Here is a 4122-nt window from a genome sequence, read left to right as displayed (position 1 = left end):
AATTAGCATTTTTATCAGGCTGCTATGTTTAGGTTCAGTTATTTTACTCTAATGGCAATATATAGGTCCTTTTCTATGCAATTAAAATGAAATAGCTGAACATAAATATAGGAGCTTGAGAAAAATGCTCATTTTAGAAGAAAATTTCAGATGGCATTTAGAGGCTTTTGCATCTGAACTCTTCATATGCTGTATATATATATAATATAGTTTTCATTACATCTAAAAATCAGGTAATATCTGCATGCACCTAACTCTGAAGAGAACACATAATATGCTAGTAGACAGCAGTCCTTGTGCGTGAGAAGTCTGGTGTGGAGGGTGGATCTGGAGCTGAATTCTGTCCAGGTTGTCACAACATCTCTTGATTTTCTGTCTTCACAAACAGCCCTGAAACACAAGTCAAACATTAACAATGATTGTTATAAATGTAATGTGAAGCTTTTACATTCACAACGCTCATTTTGATCTTGGTGGTGAAGTGTGCAGAAAATTCTGCTGGACTGAAATTTAGTCTTTGGTGAACAGTTTTCAAGAGTGCAATTAAGATTTTAAGTTTTAACACTAGAACCGCCACGGGGTAAATTTGACCTGTGGCTGTTTTTCAAATGTACATAACAGATTTTCAACAAAACATTCAAGTCTCCCAGTCATTGGCTTTTACTAAAATTATGTAATTTACAATCCAATGTTGTTAAAAATTATTTAGATAAAACCAGATTTAAAAAAAACAGAGCTTTTAGACCTATAAGCGCTGCACGGATCAAATTTACCCTCTATACTGTATAATGCATGTATTTTCACGCTGTCATTTTCTTGACGCTTGTGTTTTAACATCGTACATTTCTAGGCAATGCCTTTCACTCACCGATTTACTGGTTATCAGTTTAAAAAATAATGTCAAAATGACTAAAAGAAGGTGATTTATGGAAGGTAGGTATTAGAAACACTAAATGCCGTGAGTGATGGAGAGTCTGATGGTAAGTTATGCGTCCTGGGTCGGCTCAGCATCTGACGGCTCATCTGACAGTGATCCAGACATCACATTTAGATGTTTTAGCCTAACTTTACTCATAATTGGTCAAACTTTGGTTTTATTATTTAATTTTTGTCTTGCCATATCGTTTATTGTCCGCTACTGTGTTGCTATAATTCTAGTCTGGCTGTTTCCTGAAGAAAAAAAATCAAAAAAATCTATTACATCTATGATGTAATGAATAAAACATTTTTTTTGATTACCCAAAGTTTATTGGCGGTGTTCTATTATTCAAATTATGAATGATATAACTAAACAAATTAATAATTGGGCCTAGGTGAAGCTGTGCACTTGAATTTGTCATAGCATCATCCTATGCAGTGTGGTGAATTATTATTGCTCATTATTGTCTATTGGCTAATTTAGTAATTTAAATAACGTGGGTTATCCTAATATATTGATTAATGACAATGTATTATAATATTACACCACCCAAATATTTACTACCTTCCAATTTTCGTTGTCAGTGCAGGCTTTTTTTTTTTAGCTTACTGACCATTATGGATTAGTGTAGGCTGCATTAAAAAGTCTTGAACATAAAACAACAGGGTAAAAATATAGCTGACGACTAGACATAATCATTTCATGACTCTAGACACTTCTTTGTGAAGACAGTGGCATAATACAGTGAAATAATATGTTCTTGAGCCATATAAAAACAGTTGCCATGTGTGTGGGTAAAATTTACCCGCTGGCGCTTTTAGGTATACAGCGACCTCTGGCGGTTCTAGAGTTAAGTACCTTTCAGGCTTGTGTGAGGTTTCCACAAGCAACAAAGTCTACTTGAACAAACACTTTTAGTTTAGAAAATCAAACTTATCATTCCAGATGACCATTACAGACTGTTTCACTTTGAAGTGAGGCACAGTCACGGTACTTCGTTCTGTCTTACCATTATGAATTTTAATTTCAAAGCACTTTTTTTATTATCATCTGTGTCTCGTTTTGAATTATGTTGTACCTCTCTGGTTGTAGTGTCTTCATGCAGTGTTGAACGAGATGGCCTTGTAAGACCAGGGCTCGCAAAATCGCTAGCCCGAAGTCCCGGGGCTATTGTGTTTTCCAGTCAGGTTGCCAAAATGTATCACTGCCTGCCCGTCGGGCTCCTTAAATACAGATCTCTCGCGGGTCCTTATAAACTCTTAAAGTGAGTTGTATCAAACTTAAGGCCATAAAAAGTTTTAAATACGTTAAATGGTATAAGAAATGTCTTAATTATAATTTCAAGAGGTCTTACAGTTGGGGACGGAAAGACATGAGTCGTGATAAGGCAGGATTAAACTGCAAAAGGCAATGATGTCATTGAATAAATATGAGCGCGGCACGTTTCAAGTCAAAACGCGGCGCGGATGTCTTTATGTGAATGTATCTGAAGGGAACCGACTGTCCTCAGAAATGTGTCATTGGCATTTTAATTTCATCTAAACTATAATTCCTGATAAAGCAGCGTTTATGAGCGCAGAGCTGCTTTGTGTACAGCGTTTCCGGGGAAACCGCAATATTTCAGCGCTCCTAAAGCGCCACCTCGTGGCAGAGAATGAATTTGCATTTCCAATAAGCCTTTCTTATTGTTTATGGTCAGATCAATGCAAATATCAACTTTTTACACAGCAAACACATAGAGTTGTAAATGAGAAAGAAGTTAATATGCCTTCAAAAAATGTAAACAATTAAGACAGTAATATTTATACATTTTAAATTAACATAATTTATATGCTTGATTTATCCCTTTTCATAAAAATGGTCTATAGCCTGAAATGCTGTTGTATAAGATTTTTGTTTTTGTGAAAACCTGTATCTGAACTGTAAATCATGTAATTTTATGGCTCAATACTGTATGTTACCATAGACACTGTCCAACCCCGCTCATTCTGTGTTCATTTTCCTCGTGCAGCTTTTAAAAATGGGTCATAAATTGCCTTAAATTTATTTTTTAAAATTCTGCAGATACCCTGTAAATAGTGAAATAAAATTCCTTCCTTCATATTTGTGTATTGAAAATATTTTTGATTTGACATTTAAACTCCTATCTGATTTTCTATATTTAAAAAAAAAAAAAAAAAAAAAAAAGGTATTTTTTTTAATTTGGGCTAGTTAAATTAATTTTCGGGCTACCAAAATCTGAAGAGTACCTGCCCGAAGGGCTACCAGGGATTTTGACATTTTGCAAGCCCTGAAGACATACAGGACTCCAAAAATATTTTATATTTATTTGATATTTTATTTTAATATCTGATAAACTTTTGAATGTTTGAGGTTTTACTTACTAGTCAGATGCTCATAGTGTCTTGGAGATGTTCTTCGACAAGAGGTCCCCTCCAACTCTGCTGCACGGCCATCAGCATGGAAGACTATAGGAACATAAACAATCTGTCACAGAGCCAACAATAGTAAGCTATACAATGTCAGGTTTATTATAAATAAACTACGGCAGGGGTGAAATGCAGAAATGAGAGAGAATAATGTACAGAACATACAAAAAAATCTTAAGAAACAAAGATTTACGTTTTTAGGTTTTAAAGATGCATGATGATATAGGTGAAATATATTGGGGAAAATGCATATGAAGTTATTTAATATGCTTTCTCAGATCGCCTATGTTTCCAATATCTCTATCAGCAGCATTCGAGGGATTTTTCTGACACTCCTAAAATCACAGTACAATTTTTATCAATATTTGTCTACAATGAAAGTTAAAAATGTGTTTGAAATAACGTTAGCTTCAGCCCATTTTAGTTCATGTAACTTTAAGTTGATTAACAGTACAGTGCATCATTTTAGGTTAAATTAATTAGCTTATTTCAATTCATCCATTAACAAATTGCCAGCAAAACATTTACAAAGCTATAAAGTAACGCAGCGTTTACATAAATAGTACCGGTACATAAAATTAGAAACTGACATATTGTTTAAGTGGATAGTAGACCTAAATTGAATGAGAATATAGGATCTATAATATAATAATAGCTTTAATGGTAAACGTTTTTTATACAATAATTATACAATAATTCGGGACCTAGCAGTTTTATTGCGCAGCAGCTCTCTCACTCACAGCGACCTCACTCAGAAAGACGGTCAGGATAACG

The 4122-nt window shown here is 34.3% G+C and overlaps 1 long non-coding RNA gene across 2 annotated transcripts; it reads right to left on the bottom strand.

Annotated features, from left to right (window-relative positions):
* Positions 1-4122, bottom strand: LOC131529362 (uncharacterized). Of its 2 annotated transcripts, XR_009268077.1 has the most exons (4): positions 4053-4109; positions 3542-3683; positions 3304-3387; positions 1-390 (listed from the first exon to the last, which is right to left on the bottom strand). It is a non-coding gene; the product is annotated as an uncharacterized LOC131529362 (long non-coding RNA). The 2 variants fall into 2 exon arrangements; XR_009268076.1 differs by lacking the exon at positions 3542-3683 and having other exon boundaries at positions 4053-4122.

This window comes from Onychostoma macrolepis, chromosome 21, assembly GCF_012432095.1.
Source record: "Onychostoma macrolepis isolate SWU-2019 chromosome 21, ASM1243209v1, whole genome shotgun sequence".
Taxonomy (NCBI): Eukaryota; Metazoa; Chordata; class Actinopteri; order Cypriniformes; family Cyprinidae; genus Onychostoma; species Onychostoma macrolepis.
Note: the sequence above shows the minus strand (reverse complement) of the source record. Positions and strands in the feature narration are given on the sequence as shown.